At 40.4% G+C, this 17664-nt stretch overlaps 1 protein-coding gene across 10 annotated transcripts in view; it reads left to right on the top strand.

The window, feature by feature from the left end:
* Positions 1-1794: 1794 nt before the first annotated feature.
* nrxn2a (neurexin 2a) overlaps positions 1795-17664 on the top strand; it is a 408435-nt gene continuing 392565 nt past the window's right edge. For 9 of the 10 annotated variants that reach the window (XM_083565433.1, XM_083565432.1, XM_083565430.1 and 6 more), the window contains exon 1: positions 1887-2131. The gene's annotated coding sequence lies outside the window, so the exon portion shown is untranslated. Of the gene's footprint in view, positions 2132-17664 lie in introns of all 10 variants that reach the window. The other variant, XM_083565425.1, reaches the window with a different exon arrangement.

Raw genomic sequence — 17664 nt, 5'->3', positions numbered from 1 at the left:
TACATTTTTGTACCTTTATTATGTCTCTATTACTCATGAAAGTACTTGTTTTACTTAAAAAGCTAATTACATACACAGCAGTGGTCCCAATGGTTGCATATGTGCTTTAAGATATTTTAAAGGTACAGTATGAACCTGTACTAGAGGTACAAATGATGTATCTTTGAGGTTTGATGAATGCGTTTAAAAAATACACATAGCAATAAATTATAATCCTGCAAAATAGAATTTACCATTTATCATCAATATCGAATTTACCATTATAATATTAAGCAGTATTATTTTTACCTAAATGCATTTTAGAGGTCACAATTTAGAGGCCCCTGTATTATTCAAAGAATAATTTTGAAAACTTATTTGCAGAAAAATTCTACTTTGTTTGACCAGTAACCATTTGCTAAAACAAAGTTAAGATGGTCAGGCTGTTAGGCTATGTTTACCAGCTGGATATTGTCATAATTACCTGTATTAGTGGAAAGATGTTTAAAATATTATAATTGTCTACATTCTTAAAAGATACTTGCAAAGTGGAGTTGTCAACTCTCTGAGAAATGTCTGAAACTATTAAGATTATAGATGTAGATCTGGCTTCACATACTGTAGGCTGTATACAAACTATTAGGATAATTTTAGCTAAACTAGAAAATTCTATCAAGAAAGCTATCTAAATGATCACATTGTTATTATGTGTATTATCTTTTTTGCTTTGTAGCATTAGCAATGCATGGTTTAATATATCAATGCCTGCACTGCAGGTAACACTTCTGACTTGAGATGCTGTCAAATGTTCCCCATCATAAGCATGACATATCATTACTGAAGAGGAACTGAATGAATGGACTTAGGATTGAATTGCATTAGTACATGCAATTCAAGAACTATAAGGAATGTATTTGAACTGTAACTAATACATTCCACTACAATGGTTTAGGACTGCAATTTGCATAAACCATTCTGCTTTTCTGGGATCTACAATAGAACTATAATAAATGGACATCATGGTGTCACCCAGATGAGGATCCCTTTTGAGCTTAGGTAGGATATATTGGGCAGCAAGTAAACATTTTGTTCTTAAAGTTGATATGTTAGAATCAGAAAAAATGGGTGAGCGTAAGTATTTGATCGGCGAGTTTGACAAATAGTGACAGCTGGATGACTGGGTCAGATCATCTCCAATACTGCAGCTGTTGTGGGGTTTTCCTGGTCTGCAGTGGTCAGTATCAAAAGTGGTCCAAGGAAGGAACAGTGGTGAACCGGCGACAGGCTCAATGGGCGGCCAAAGCTCATTGATGCACGTGGGGAGAGAAGGCTGGCCTGTGTGGCCGATCTAACAGACGAACTACTGTAGCTCAAATTGCTGAAAAAGTTAATGCAGTTAATGCTCTGCTGGGCAGGGGTGTTTTGGCAGCAAAAGGGGAGCAACACAAAATTAGGCAGGTGATCATCATTTTTTAATGCCTGATTGGTGGCCATTAGGTTATGCCTGGTCAGTGTAGTTCCATTTTGGTTGACTATTCAATGATGGGTGCTTAATGCAGATTGCTTCAGGCAAACTGCAGTCCTAAGTCATTGTAGTAGACTGTGTGTATTAATTGCAGTCCAAATAGTTTTTGAGTTGCTCAAGAACTCTATGGATCTTCAGGGTGTTAATGTGAGTCATCCTAAAACTAAATTGAACATGTAATGTACTCAAGTGGTCCAGTTCGGCAAGTGCTTGAACACTGGACACCGCTGTGTCCAGCACTGTGACTATCCACACTCTTATCAGGTAAAGTAAGCTATAGGTTGGACAGCGCGTGCCGCAGTGATCCTGGTTAGCTCGGCGGGCTCGCGCCGCGCGCTGATTGGCCGGCCGCTCGGCTGACCGCGCCCTCATTCCCCAGCTCCCACACGAGCGCTGCGGGTTAAGGGCGCGAGCGGCGCGCGGGAACCACAAGCACCGAAGCTCCCGCTCTAGCTCTCCCTGCACGCGGACGCAGGCGGAGCACGCGCATCTGGCTCCGAGACAAGCCTGGACGGAACAGGAAGAGGGAGGAAATAAACAGGGGGCGTCCTTGTCCTTGGACTCTATACCGGCGTGGATATTTACACAAAGAACGTTCTCGAGGGGACACCGCTGCAAGACGAGCAGGTAACAGAATGAGCTTTTGTGATGTATAATTTGAGTGATGTCGGAACGAATAGAGAGAGAGAGAGAGAGAGAGAGAGAGAGAGAGAGAGAGAGAGAGAGAGAGAGAGAGAAGGGAATGGCGCTCAGGCGAAAACAGGAGATGTATCGGTTCTGAGACACTTCTCAGGGTCTCACTTCTTTCTTCTGTGGAATAGTGTTGAAATAGTAATATTATTTAATAGTATTAATAATAATAATGTCGTCAGAGCTTTAAGTGTTTTTTTCCCCCTCTCAAATGTATTTGAAGTTAATTTGCCCGAAACGATGCTTAGGATCCGGGCACGCGCGCCCGCGCGCGTTCGCTCGCTCCCGTGTAGACCCCCCCCCCGCCCCCCCGAGTTCGACATGCACCTGAGATCCAGGTCACCTGACTGTATCAGTGTGACAGACGGTATCAAACGATCCACTGCTCGATATGAGTCTATATTCTGGGAGGGGTTCGGCGTTGACTTGGTTGTCGCTATGTTGAAAAATCCCTTACACACACACACACACACACACACACACACACTGTTTTTTCATACTCCTTTATTTTATTGTTTTTGTCGTGAGATACAGGTGAACTGTCAGAGAAGTCTATCTATCTATCTATCTATCTATCTATCTATCTATCTATCTATCTATCTATCTATCTATCTATCTATCCATCCATCCATCCATCCATCCATCCATCCATCCATCCATCCATCCATCCATCCATCCATCTATCTATATGCACGCATGCATGCATGCATGCACTGGACCAGTAATTAACTGCATCACCAACTGCTGCGTGGTGGCCAGTTGGGAGGAAGTGTGAGATGCTACAGAGAGAGAGAGAGAGAGAGAGAGAGAGAGAGAGAGAGAGAGAGAGAGAGAGAGAGAGAGAGGAGGGACTTTCATGCATTTCTTTTCATGCCTCTACCCCTTTATTCCTTCCCCATGTCCAAAACACTAACCTCCTTACCTCTGTTGGCTGGGATTTTTCCTTTTCTCCTCCCCTGCACTCTTCATAGCTCCTGTGTCGGTCCTCCATCCAGAAGATAAGACAAAAGCATCACTTCACCATATTGCTTAGTCTGGTCCATTTATTTCCCCACTGGACAAAATCTATTCATTATTATTCATCCTGCCAGTAGGTAGGGTCATAAAGAGCACAGCACACAATGCAAATATGTTTTCCTTCATGCTATAATGAAGATTTAATAGATCCAGCACGAAATGATGGCCGTAATGGAATTCGTTCCTTTTGGACGTGTCAGGGGGGGTTTAGCGATTTCTCTCTCTCTACACCCAATCTATGCAACTTTCATGAGCTCTTTAAATGGAGGTATAGAAAAGAAAGAAAGAAATCGAATGCTCTTTCTTTCTGAGCAGATCTTATCAGTATCAATGATTTATTTAGTCATGATACACCGTGGACGATGAAATCTCACGTGCGGCTTGACCCGGGTGGCAGCAGGTGTTGAGAAATGAGTGTTCACACACATTGCGTTCTCAATGGATGTAATGGCAGAGCCTGGGAAAGATGGGTTTCATAATTGAATAGATCTGTATCTACATTTCCTTGGCATAATACAATGAATATATGCATGACCCATCATTTAGTCTGGTTTCAATAAATGTCTGAAGCATTGCATTAATGCATAGTGTTGAGTTTTAATGGAGAGAGAGTGTAACTTATAATAATGCAAAGTGTACACAAACTGGAAATCTACTGCTAAACAGAAGAGTCGTATTGACTGTATGTGTACAATTATTTATTTACTCTACCAGCACCTACACGTGTCTATAGACATCAATTTAATGAGTATCTTATAAATCAACACATACTGTAGGAAGATATTTCTGGAGAAAATGGTGATTCTGCGATTCAAAAACAAATGAGTTTTTATTATTAGATTAAATTTGGTGTCACAAAAGCGTAAATTTTTTTGCTACATGATCACTTCTTTCCATTCTTTTTGAGCAACAGAATACTTCAAATAATGTGTCATTAATGCTGGTGTTAAGGTTAAAGTATTGTAGGATAAGGATTTAATTCGGTTCACCCTTATTTCGGTTATTTAGGTAAATATATGTGATTGCAGCCTGAAAATATACAGTGTACAGTTTTTTGTTTAGTTTCCTGAGATTGTTTTGCAATTATTTTCAATCTACTAAGAAAACAAACCAGAAATACCAAGTATTGTTTACTTGGTTGGTCTGATTAGACTCCTGTGCACAAACAGATCAATAAATGCTGCCTGAAAGAGGTCATGAGTTTTCTGTGTATTTGCACAAGTATGAATGTTTTTAATTCTTTTGCATGTTAGAAACAAAGTTGATATAAATGGATATATTAAATTATGGCATGTAGGATTGTATAACAAAAGCAAATAATAATGAATCTGTTCAATAATTTATTTGATTAAATGGATTTTGGACTGATTTTAATACGTAGGCCACAATACCACGTTTTATTCGTTCAACTAATACTAAAGGCAAATAAGTATTACGGATATTTCTAGCAGATTTTTTTTTAATAACTTGTTTACAATTTAAGTGTTCAAACTGCATTGCGAATTTAAAGTAAAGTCAAAATAAATGTGTTGGATATCTCACTAATTAAACACTACAATGCCCAGTGTATTTAGCTTCCAGTGTTTTTCTGTGAGATGACTCGTTTTGTGGAACTCAGTTTTTATTGAAGTCTGGTATATTTTTCACCACATGGAATTAGTGATTAGATCATTTTTTAAGTATGTTAATGAGTGAGAATTACTTAAATACAGAATAATAATGTAGGCCAGATTATTTAATTGATACAACATTTAAAGGTGAATTATGTTCGAAATGACATGAATTTTAGTAAAAAAAAAAAAAATGTCACCAAAATGTACTTATTTTCTCCATTTCGCTCCACCATCCAATTCGGCATAAAACAGCTACTAACAGGGTTGAATTCTAACATGCTTCTTTTGAGACATGTGAAGCCAGCCAACCGTACCCTTTCAACCTGCTGACAAATCAACACACTCAGACACAAGCACTATCCACCCTCTTCCACATACCTAAACTCACAGACATCACTGAGTGTGGCAGTGATTGAAAGGTGAGAGTATTTCCCACCCTGTACATCTAGCGAACACAACCTGATTTGCTATTGTGTCTCCCTGCCCTCGTTTGGCATCCAGTGATTCAAAACCAGGGATCTACCAGTGACTAGGGGAACACTTTTTCTTCATTAAGTGTTTAAATTCAATGTGCCAGACTGTGATGAACCAACAATAATTCGCTCTCGAGCTTTCTCAGAAATCTGCTGAATTGCATCACCATTTGCACTGGAAATGAATGCATTAAACATTGTGTACCATTCTGACACCATTTTAAAGATGCACTTCATCTTACCATATTGGTGTCAGTCTAGTATAGTGACCCATTTTCAGTACTGATCTTATGATGCTCTAATGAGACCATGTTCTGGAAGAGTGGACACACTTAAGGCTGTGGTGAAATAGTATTATTTAGCAAAAATACAAGCAGCGAGGCAGTATTTGCTCTTCCTAGCCAAATTGTAGATTTTCTCCTGTTATGATCCATATTTATTTTCAGGCTTTTTCATGTATTGTTGTTGAGGTTTGACTATTAATAAAATAGCAATAGGGTTTTGGGAGAGCCCATGTTCACCAAAGAATTTAATTGTGATGTCACACTCACATTTGTGGTTATAATACCAGAAACACAAGACACTAAGTGATTTAGAAACCCAGCTAGATTTTATGTTGTTATTTATGGTGTCAATTGTATGCAGTGTTTTACAAAGAAAAAAGTTTTCCTTGTGCGATCTGTTTTATCTGTGAAAGTGTTATTTTGGAGAAGTGTAAATTGTTTGCTAAGCAGGGGGTCCCTCCATTTCCCAGTGTTCTGCTAACCAGCAGCTTAAGAGTCATGACACTCTACATACAGAAACCTAAGAGTGTCCTGACCAATCACGTGGCTATAACTCATATGGCAATAGAATAGCAATAAAATATTATGGCCTAATTTAGAATTAATTGAAAATAAATCTATCTTATTATCATTGTGGAATTTCAATATCAGTATAATACAATTACAGCTAGTAAAACATTATACAGTATAAATGTTTTCAGTTGTAAAAAAATCTGTTACCTTTTGCTATTTTGAATAAGCACTTATATATGTCAAGGTATATTTTAAATTAGTATTCCTGTATAGTCTAATTTCATTTGGTCTAATAGGAATATTAAAATAAAATAAAATAAAATAAAATGTTTCTGAGGTACTTGTGATAAATAAATAGGCTGAGTATAGCAAATGAAGCACAGAACAGAAACCAGTGGTTTGTAAAGTTTGTCTCAGACCAGTCCCTGCTTCAGAATTCAACATGACATCACCTTCTATCACCTACAGAAAATTCCCCAAATGGTTACAATAAGCGACAAAGCCAAGAACTGAAACTAAACACAAACAAGCTTAAAGCACTCTACAGGGACTGTATGTGAAGGCTATTCCTTATGATAACATATCATTGTGATGGAAAGAATAAGTGCAGTAACAACTTCAACCCGTAAGGACATGACCCTGGTTTTTACAGTGGAGAAAATGGACTTTAGAGAATTGATCAGGATCCTCCATACAAGTTCTGTTATGCAAAAGTCAGGAACACGATTGTTTACTCAAGTTGCCCTGCTTATACAACAAATGCCAGGCCAAAGAGGATGAGCTTCACAGCATGTCATAATATGATATTCAATGCCACTTTCAAATAAATGCAGAAAAGAAAAAGTGCCTTTCACTGTTTTAGATGGCTTTTAGTAATGATCAAAATGCAGTCATTTTATATATTGTATATATATATATGAGATTGTTGGAATCACCCAACTCTATAGTATAGTATATAGCATTGTGTATTTCTTTCTTTTGGCTACTCCCGTTAGGGGTCGCCACAGCGGATCATCCGCAGGTTTGATTTGGCACATGTTTTTACGCTGGATGCCCTTCCTAACGCAACCCTTCCCATTTATCCGGGCTTGTGACCGGCACTAAGACTTGTGCAACCCTAATGGCTGGGGTTGGTTCCCTGTCCGGGGATCGAACCAGGGCCGTAGCGTTGAGAGCGCCGCATCTTAACCACTAGACCACCAGGGAACCATAGCATTGTGTATAGTATTAGAAAATAAAGACTATAGTAGAATTTTATATATTAAAAGAGAACAGATTGGAAACAAATAGTATAAATAAGAATATGTAGACTGAAATATTATTGGGCTAATATGGATAGAATATATTAAAATACATTATGTTAAATAAAAATAAAATAAAATGGAATAGTGTCATATATAGGGGTAGCATCCTGGCTGTAGTATGTTACATAGTTTAATGGAAACTTATATCTCAGTGAGGAAAGAAATTCCATTACTTCCACAGAATTGATTATTTTTCTATAGACACACATTATAGGAAGTTTTTTATTGCTCTTATTCTAACGTGATCTGTGCCCCTAAGGATTAAACTACAGTACAAAGCTATAGATTCTGTTAGTACTTTAGTACTATAGAAAATATGATTTATTAGAATGAATAATTCAGGGACCAAAAGTAAATAAATCTATACTGTTTAACCAATCAAATGAAACTTTTTTTTTTTTTTTTTTTTATGAATGGCAACTGGGAAAAATCTTAAATAAATTATCAGTTTCACAAACACAAGAAAAAAATAAAGATAGGGAGATACAGTTTTATTTGACTTTATTTTATTTTCTGGCACCTGAATGCTAATAAACATTACATAGTTACAGTACAGTTCAAATGTCTTCAAGTATCCTACTATATTTTTGCCATATTGTTGTTAGTGTCACTTTGACTAGCAAGAGCAGCTTGTGTGTAGGGGATGGCAGATGACCTTCAGCTCCACTTTGGAAACTGTGCTTTTTTTGTTGGTTTGTTTTTCTTTGTTTAATGATATTTACAAATGTATGTGTTTGCTGTGTGTATAATGGCAGTGTAGTCAGTGGTGCAGTGTGCTGTGTACAGTAGCTTGTGAATTTATTTTAAAACATGTTTGTGCCAGCAGTGAGCGAGTGGAGGGTGGAGCCGGACTGAAACAGAGCACACTGATTAGTCTCATCAGCTGCAGGTGTTTTTTACCGCTCGTTTCGTCCGGCTTCGCCCTACTCTCGCTTAGCGCTGGCACATAGTTCTTTAAGGGTTCTTTTGGATAGTTAAACATAGTCCAAAGTGTAGACAACATTTCACCTGCAAGTTCTCAGCCATGCTCAGACTTTCCATCTGGTAATTTTAATGACTCCTGCTTGCTATGCCAACAAGCATAATAACTATTAGCTGGATATGATGTTTGTGTTTATGTGTTATAGTGAGTAAGTGAGAACATTAGGTTAGTTCAGGCACTTGGCTAAAAATGCAACAACAACAAAAAAAAATACTGCTTGCTTTATGGGGTATATTCACGGCATCTGTCAGAGAGAAGATGTGCAGGTTTTCATGTTTTATTTTTTTTCATTTGAAACACAAATTTGTTGTTTTAAAATCACAAATGTGTTCATTTAAAATGTAATTTTCCACAAATGTAATAAGACTAGTTTAGAATTTTTCGGAAACTTTTATTGTAATGTATTATATGATAATACGCTTGCCTAAGTTGTCATAATGACTTAAAGGTCAAAACAGGTACTAGTTTGTTGAAACAGGGATTAAATATTATATTTAACCTCTCCTGAGTGGCAGGATTGAACCCAAATCTTATTCTCCAACCGATAAGGAATCTGAGTGGCCATCTCTGGCCTTCCACACATGATTCAACCAAGGGACCTGAGAGGTACATCTTTGACAGACAGAGAGCAAGCTTTTTTTTTCTCCTCCTCTGCATACTGGGAGCATGTGAACAGAGCGAGTGTCTGAAGGACTGTGAGAGTGAGGCTTCTTTGTTCTTTGCCCTTCACTCTTGTCCTTTGTTGGAGCAATTCTAAAGGGAAAAGAGCAATGATGAGGGATGTTCCCGCCATGTTTCAATTGCACTGTTTAAGGATGAGAGATGACCCACTTATGGAAAATTGATGCGTTATCAAATTTACTGCATAATTAATACCCATTCTTTTTCTTAATCTCCTTCATGCTATTGTTTTTTTTTCACTGGCAATTTTGTGCTCATATGTGACTTTGCAGAATACTGATTGACTGTATTCATTTAAATGACAAATGAGTAGAAGAAATCAATGCACATAATAATGAGTGTAATAACATAATGACATGCATATAATATTTCACTTTCACAGATGGCCCCTATTGCTATTATATATATAGCATATGACCTAATATTAGTCATGTAACTCCTATACTTCTGTTAATAGTAATACATGCAGAGGTAGAGGCAGAAAGTGAGGGATAGCAACAATGCGCACGCACACACACACACGTACACACACACACACACACACACAAACACACACATGCACACACACACACACACACACACACACACACACACACACACACACACACACACACACATGCACACACACATGCACAGACAGAGAGAGAGAAAGAGAGAGAGAGAGAGAGAGCTCTGATTCATTGCTGCTAGACTGGCTTGTGTGGAAGAGCACCTATTTCTCACTGTTTTTCAGCACCATAGACACGGACAGCTTCTTACACGTCTTGCTGCATGCCTGTCTCTTTTCAGCACCACCTACATGGACAGCTTCCCGTCTTATACGGACAGCTCCACATATTCTGCATTACCCACATCACAGCTGCTCATGTTTACCATCATCTATATGGAGAGATCTTTACACATCCAGTTGTTTACATCTTTCATGTTTTCAACATCAGCCATAAGGAGAACCACCCATGAGTCTGGAATTAATGTCTCTCAACAACAATAGAAAAAGTTTTTATTATTATTTTTTTTTTCTTCACCACCCATATAGACATAATTATAACTTAGATGTAGTCGGTTACAAACACCGCCCAACACCCAAAACCACACCCACTACGCGGCCGTCCTATCCCTCGCCTACTCACCGACCTACCTTTCCTTCTACCTACCTACCTACCTACCTACCTACCTACCTACCTACCTACCTACCTACCTACCTACCTACCTACCTACCTACCTACCTACCTACCTACCTGCCTACCTACTAACCCATCTACCTACCTACATACCAATTCACCTACCTACCTACCTACCTACCTACCTACCTACCTACCTACCTACCTACCTACCTACCTACCTACCTACCTACCTACCTACCTACCTACCTACCTACCTACCTACCTACCTACCTCCCTGCCTGCCTGCCTGCCTACTAACCTACCTACCTACTTCTTCTTTTGACTGCTCCCATCAGGGGTCGCCACAGTGGATCATCTGTCTCTATACCACTCTGTCCTCTACATCTGACTCTTTCAAACCAACTACCTGCATGTCTTTTTTCACCACATCCATGAACCTCCTCCTTGTTATTCCTCTTTTCCTTCTTCCTGGCAACTCTATCCACATACAATACCACAACTCCTCTCTCAGCACCCTGTCGCACGCTTTCTCTAAATCCACAAACACACAATGCTACTCCTTCTGACTTTCTCTATACTTCTCCATCAACATTCTCAAAGCAAATAATACATCTGTGGTGCTCTTTACTTGGCATGAAACCATACTGCTGCTCACAGATGGTCACCTCTCCTCTCAGCCTGGCTTCCACTACTTTTTCCCATAACTTCATGGTGTGACTGATCAACTTTATTCCCCTGTAGTTACTGCAGGTCTGCACATCTCCCTTATTCTTAAAGATTGGTACCAGCACACTCCTTCTTCATTCCTCAGGCATCTTCTTACCTTCCAAAATCCTGTTAAACATTCTTAAAAACTCCACTGCCATCTCTCCTAAACATCTCCATGCTTCTACCGGTATGTCATCTGGTCCAACCGACTTTCCACCCTTCATCCTCCTAATTGCTGTTCTCACTTCCTCCTTACTAACTCATCCATTTCATGCTTCACCTTCACACTATCCAACCTTCTCTCTCTCTCTCTCTCTCTCTCTCTCTCTCTCTCTCTCTCTCTCTCTCTCTCTCTCTCTCTCTCTCTTTCTCTCTCTCTCTCACTCTCTCTCTCTCTCTCTCTCTCTCTCTCTCGCTCTCTCTGTCTCTCATTTTCCGCATTCATCAGCTGCACAAAATACTCCCTCCATCTTCTCAACACACTCTTCTCACTAGTCAACACATTTCCATCTCCATCCTTTACTGCTCTAACTTGCAGCAGATCCTTCCCAGCTCGTTCCATCTGCCCGGCCAATCACTACAAATCCTTTTCTCGTTCCTTAGTGTCCAACTACTCATACAGCGCCTCATATGTCTTTTCCTTGGTTTTTGCCACATCGCTCTTTACCTGCCGCCGTATTCTCTTGTACTCCTGCCTACTTTTCTCATCACTCGGTCGATCCCAATTTTGTTTTGCTAACCTCTTTCTTTTTATGATGTCCTGCACTTCCTCATTCCACCACCACGTCTCTTTGTCTTCCTTTTTATTTCCAGATGTCACACCAAGTACCTTTCTAGCTGTCTCCCTTATCACTTATGCAGTAGTTGCCCAATCATCCAGCACCTCCTCACCACCACCGAGCCCCTGTCTGACCTCTTCCCTGAATCACACACTACAGTCTTTCTCCTTCAGTTTCCATCATCTTATTCTTCTTTCAGTTCTCACTCTCTTCCTCTTTTTCTTCACCTCCAAAACCATCTTACAAACATCTGATGCTGTCTAGCTACACTGTCCCCTGCCAACACCTTACAGTCTCCAATCTCCTTCAAGTTGCATCCTACATAGAACATAGTCCACCTGTGTGCACCTTCCTCGGTGCCTAATACCTTTGCTCCTTCTTCTTTTCAAAATAAGTATATATACCTACCTATCTACCTACCTTTTCCTCACCTGGGAAGGAACCCTTCCTTATGTTTAGAACAACATCTAAAGACCTTTGTGTTTAGCACAACCTACTGTATTAAGACCCATGTGGTGATTCTTGTGTTGAAATAATGTCTTACTTTTTTTAAACATTATGCTTATAGACATATCCTATATCTTATGGCATTCTTTTTACTTTTTCCCCACCTCACAAAAAAGTGTTTCCTTATGTTCAGCGCTATCCATAAAAACAGGTTTTTTCTTTTTAACACCTCCTTAGAATAAAGACGTCTATGTTTCAGTGTTGTCTGTCTCTCCTTATAAGAACCACCCACTAAACCAGCTATTTATTTTCATCACCACCTACATGGAAAACCCCTTATGTTCAATAACACTTATGAGGGTAGTTCTTTGTGTTATCACCTCTAATAAGGAAAGCCCCTTATGTTTAGAATCACCCATAAGGACAGTATTTCATGTTTATCACAGACTACTAAGATATTATCAAAAGTTCAGTATTACTTATATTGAAAGTCAATTTCCACATGCATAACTGTTTTTTTTCTTAGCACCACCTATGAGAACAGCTCTTTTTTTCAGCACCACTGATAAAAACAGTTCTTAATTTCAGCACCACTGATAGGAACAGTTCTTGTTTTAAGCACAATTGAAAAGACCAGTTCCTCTTTTTTATTGCACCAGCTATAAGAGCACATCTTCTTATATAGCAACACTAATAGAAACAGTTCCTCTTTTTTGGCACCACCAATTAGAACAGTTTCTTTTTTTTAGCACTACCTATAAGAAGCGCCTCTTTTTTTTAGCAGCACCTATAAGAAGTTCCTCTTTAATAGCACCATCGATAAGAAAAATTTTTCTTCTTTTTTTTTTTTAACACCGCTTATAAGAACAGTTTCTCTCTTTTTAGAACCAACGATATGAACAGTTCTTCTTTTTCAGCACCATCAATAAGAACAGCTCCTTTTGTTCAGCACCACTAATAGGAACAGTTCCTTCTTTTCTTTTTTTTTTTTTTTTTTTTTTTTTTTTAACACCTTCTTAAGGTGGCTCTTCATGTTTAGTGCCACAAATTTAATTGAACCACTACAACCACTACATGCATGGGTCTCTACCAATTAGGACAGCTACTTGTTTTTTAGTAGTATTCACAGGGACAGCTCTTAATGTGTTAGCACTCATAGGACGAGCCCATAAGATTCAATATTATTTATATAAAACATTCTACACTTGTTTTATTGCATGCCTATCTTTGTTTTACCTCTTTTTTTTACCACTCTTCTGAAGATGGCCCTTCATATTTACCACCACCAATAATGACAGCTCACAACGTTCTGTATTATTTATTTAGAAGCACTGCATTCCTGTCTGTCTTTTTAAGCACCACCAAGAAAGACAGCTACCTTTTGGGCTCTACCCAAAAGAAACATCCTGTATGATTAGCACCATCAATACAGACAACTTTTATGATGCATTATGTCCAAATCCATGTTTGTTTGTTTTTTTTCAGCCTTTTACAAAAACAGTTCCTTGTTTTTAGCCACACCTGTAAGTGAAGTCTTTCATGTTCAGCACTACCCATATGGAGAGATGTCTTGACTGCATTGCTCTCTCTTTTTTTTTTCCACTTGAGCATTTCAGGCAGCTTTTTTCTCAAACGTTTCTCAAACACGCCCATCCCTGTGCTTACGCTGACAGATCCTAAAGCACAAAATTACCCGGAAAAGCAGCATACCTTAAACACTTCTCAATCAATGCCTCCATCTTGTTGTGTTCAACACTATAAAAACAACACCTTATGTTACCCTTATAGAGAGCTCTTTTTGCATTTTGACTGCATTGCTCTCATTTTTTCTCCCCAACATTTACACACAGATCTCTTAAACATGAATTTCTGAGTTGCTGTCTTTTCCCATCTGTCTCTTTTTTTTCTCTTTTTTCGATTTCCCCCTGCAGCTCTATTGCGTCTCACTGATAGAAGAGTAGTTAATGCATGCATTCTGGGATGCTCACACACCCCCTCTTTTTTCCTCTGCAGAAGGCTGCCCATGCCTAGAGTATCTCTCCAGCTTCACTCTTCCAGGTCCTTTTTTTTCAGCAGTAGCAGCAGCAGTAGCAGTCATGATAAGGGAGAAAAGCAGATATAGCACTGAAGGGGGGGGGGGGGGGGGGACGACAGAGGAGGGGGTATGTGACCAACACCAGAGTAAGTGTGAGCTGACGGTGGTAATTACCGATGTCTGTAAAAGCCACTCCAGGGGCCTGAGCTCAGAACTCAAGCCTGGCTGTGGTCACAGGCCATGTGCTCACCATTTCAGCCTACAATACCCACACACAGTCTGTTGTCCCTGAACATCAAGGTCGCTCTCATTTTCGTTCACACTCTTTCTCTCTCTCTCTCAATCTCTCTCTCTCTCTCTCTCTCTCTCTCTCTCTCTCTCTCTCTCTCTCTCTCTCTCTCTCTCACTCACTTTCTCTCTATCTTGACATACACACACACACACATACACACAAACGGTGTCTCTTAGGGCAATGCAGAACCCAGTAACAGGGTATCTTGTTAATCTGGCCTGACGCATAAAAAAAAAAAAAAAAAAAAAAAAAACAAAGCAATTCATTGCTTCTTCAGATGATGATTGGAAGAAAGGTCACTTTTGAGGTCATAAGCTTCGGCCTCCTTCACCTCCAGGCAACTTTTTCCTTTTTGTTTTTCATTTCTTTCATTGAAGATGTTTATTCGAATCTATAGTTAATGTGCCCGAGGTTGGAAACCCAGTGCACGTTTAGGGTAGATGGCATGAGCATTGCGATTAAGGCTACCGAAGTGCTTATCATCAGCAAAGGTCCAGGTCAAACTCACAAATTGCCCGAGCAGAGTGTTATTCGGCGGCTTACATCGTGTTGTCCAAATTACATCGCTCTTGTCTATAAAATTCTGCCCACTCCACTTCTGCTGCAAAATGACCATGGTCTGCATTATGACAAATCCCTGGCTTATTTTGGGCGATTCCCGAGGGAACGTAGGAGGACGTAGGTAATTAAAGGAGCTCAATACTCTTTCTGAATGTTTGTGGGTAAAACGGGTAAGCAGCAACAGATAATGTAGATAATTATCTGGCATTACTGAGCACATCAGGATGCCAGATGCTAGCAGAGTGAGTGAAAGAGGGAGAGAAAGAAAGAGAGAGAGATAGAGACAGAGAGAAGGGAGGCAAACTAACTTTATTTCTGAATGTGGGATCTGCTTTGCTATACATACAGCCTTGTGACCTGATCCCAGGATTTTCAAAAAGGCCAGCTTTGCATATCGGGTGTCTTTTTGCTATTGCAGAATTGCCACAAGCTGCAAGCTGACTGTGTCCAGGATACACAGGTATATTCAAGGGAGACGTGCCAGATATTGAACAGTTGTCCAAAAATCAATTATATAAAGAACCATAGTATAAAATGAAAAACAAAGCACTTGTATCTACATTGTTTTCTTGAGGGAGATGGGGACAGGTGTGTGTGTGTGTGTGTGTATGTGTGTGTGTGTGTGTGTGTGTGTGTGTGTGTGTGTGTGTGTGTGGAGTAGAGTGGAGGTGTTATTCCTGGCAGCTTCAGGAGTACGTAACCGTACACTGCAGCAGCCAGAGTCACTGACCTCTCCACACCATGCAGGGGACATGAATTAGAAAGGGAGAGAGAGAGAGAGAGAGAGAGAGAGAGAGAGAGAGAGAGAGAGAGAGAGAGAGAAAGAGAGAGCAAGAGAGAGAGAGAGAGAGAGAGAGAGAGAGAGAGAGAGAGAGAGAAAGAGAGAGCAAGAGAGAGAGAGAGAGAGAGCGAGAGAGAGAGGAAAGTTAAGGAATATTGTGAGGTAGAGAAAGAGAGAAAGAGCAACACTCCTTATATAGTGACATTGTAGGGGACACTGTGGCCTCGACTATGGCAGAACAATAGAGGCAGGGTGATTAAGCATCGCTCAATCCAGTGCTTCCTCAGGCTGTCAGACTTGGTTTGCAGCACCTAACAGGAGATTTATGTCAGACTGATGGGTGCCGGGCTGACGGCCGCTTGTATATCCAGCGATTTTTAGCATCTGCCTAGCTGTCCATCGTCCCTGAACTGGGACTCGGCGTCACCTGCCACTGCCAAATAGTCACACTTGGCTACACCTTCCTTGCTGCCACGCAAGTCCGCATGTTGACGATCCCTGCGTGCCAGTCTCCCTCCACATCTCTACACTTTATGCTTTCTCGAACTAACTGCACGACGTGGCCACCCAGCGCTGCTGTTTTCCTGCCCATCTGTGCCCATTCATTTTTAGCTCTGTCTATTCATTTAATAAGCTTTATTACATCAGCCTGATGCCGCGCAGTAAACCGCCTGCCACTGGCTGCGCATCCATCTTCGTTCTACAACGTTAATCCGACACCGATGTATGCGGAATGACCTCCCTCTGCTAGAATGATTGCTAGCGATTTGTCAGTCCACATGCTCCCAGACGCAGTCATGTGACTCGCCGGGATCCAATTAGCAGCTTCCCTGCTTATCTCCAAACTGCTGCTGTAGAGTCATTTAAATACCTGACGGTGAACTGCCTAATGACACGTTACCAGCTACATCCTGTTTACAAGTCGAAAAATATTTTTTATTCGTATTTATTCTGTTCACCTTCCCTGCGTTTAATTAGCAAAACCTAAGCGCATAAGAACATTAGATTGAGCATCTCAGCTAAACAAATTCTCAGCAGGGAGGAAATTTGGTCTACGGCGTGCGCTTAGAGACCTTTCGGATTCAGCAAGCATAAATCATTCTCTTCTTTCGAGTGCTCTCTGGGAAGAGTATTTATTCGTAGGCCGCACTTTGAAGGCAGCACCGAGGCTCTCCTGTGCCAGCTGCAACTCTCTGCCCCGGGCCAGCTTAGCAAGTCACACCGTCAGTGCCATCTTGCATGCACCTAGTAGGGTTCAGGTGTAGAGCAGGCTTACTGTTGCCTGGCAGTCTTTGTGTCTTGTTGGATGGAGGCGCACTGCGGTGGCTCAGAGCACGGTTCTGCCTGCTAAGTGATATCTGATCTCCCCTAGGCTAGCAAGTGCCGCTCATCTGAGCGATAATGTGCCACTCACAGATCAGATTAGCTCCACCTGAACGTTTCCAGCTGCCTGCTAATGCCCATGACCCACAACAAGATTAAAAAGATTAAGATATATTTCAGCTCGACTCGTCTGCCGAACCAGAGACACTCAGCCTGTAATAAGTTGCTTTGGCGTTAAGGCTCCAAACAGCTTTGTTCTTAGTGTTGCACCTTGAGGCACCTCTGTGTTCTTTATCTTATATTCCCTCCACACCCTGCTGTGCTGTCGAGGTGAAGATGGATGGCATGCATGACATTCAATGGCTGCATAAATGCAGTCTGTCAGACTCTACCAGGCACTTTAGAGGGGGATGGAAAATATCTTTCCATAGAGCGATGTCGCCGATTTTCGTTCTGATAGATCGAGCAAGCCGATATGACAGTGGATGAAGTGATCGTTAACAGATGGTAAATCCAACGAACATTGTCAATTCACTTTAAAGGCTTTTTTACA

This window comes from Silurus aristotelis, assembly GCF_946808225.1.
Source record: "Silurus aristotelis genome assembly, chromosome: 16".
In the NCBI taxonomy this organism is placed as follows: Eukaryota; Metazoa; Chordata; class Actinopteri; order Siluriformes; family Siluridae; genus Silurus; species Silurus aristotelis.
This window is presented reverse-complemented; position numbering and strand designations above follow the sequence as displayed.